This window comes from Aplysia californica, unplaced genomic scaffold, assembly GCF_000002075.1.
Source record: "Aplysia californica isolate F4 #8 unplaced genomic scaffold, AplCal3.0 scaffold00509, whole genome shotgun sequence".
Lineage (NCBI taxonomy): Eukaryota > Metazoa > Mollusca > Gastropoda > Aplysiida > Aplysiidae > Aplysia > Aplysia californica.
Genome location: NW_004797779.1, coordinates 116,939 through 117,630, shown reverse-complemented (window position 1 = coordinate 117,630; position 692 = coordinate 116,939). Strand labels below are relative to the sequence as shown.

Here is a 692-nt window from a genome sequence, read left to right as displayed (position 1 = left end):
GGGGGTAGGCCTACTTTGTGTTAGCTAGACCATAAATAAATACTGTGCGCGTTTCTCTGTATGACATAATTCATAATTCCCTGTGGTGTGCCTTGGCTCTTAGTGGTTATTTCTGAGAGGGACAATGACATGATACAAGATATTCTTTGGATTCCAGCGTCATTTTTAAAAATCCATTTCGCACCGAACGTTACTTCTCGGAGATGGTGGTTTCCAGGTTTCGTTTTGTCTCATTCTTCAGTTCGATAACTGTGCTGAGGAGTAGCATGTGTGTAGAGCCTTCCTATATATGTTTCATTTGTTTACTCTTGCTGTTAGGTTAGTTTTAGTAAGAGTTTTACGGCAACTTGCAACACAATACGGCCATAATATAAGTGCCGAAAATTAGAGATGTTATAAGAGAGTAACAAACACTAAAAAAAGAAGAGAGGGGAGATAAAGACGACAGATGTTTGATAGGAAAGAAGAAGCAAACCATACCAGAGCACCCGCCTACGACCCACCTCTTTCTGTTAAGAATTCTGTAGTGGTGCATTACTGTACTGATAGATAAAAGAATTATTGTTGTGGTTTTTGCCAATGTAATCTACAGAGGCCGCAGTGGATCTAATCTGTGAAAAACTTATCGATATTTGACGTTGTGTCTGTGCAATTGTTTCATTATAATTATTATTATTATTATTTATTTTTAT

At 37.4% G+C, this 692-nt stretch overlaps 1 protein-coding gene across 1 annotated transcript in view; it reads left to right on the top strand.

The window, feature by feature from the left end:
* The window catches only part of LOC101860764 (high affinity cAMP-specific and IBMX-insensitive 3',5'-cyclic phosphodiesterase 8B), a gene marked incomplete at its 5' end in the record, with an annotated part of 121,319 nt that overhangs the window by 103,496 nt on the left and 17,131 nt on the right, over window positions 1-692 (top strand).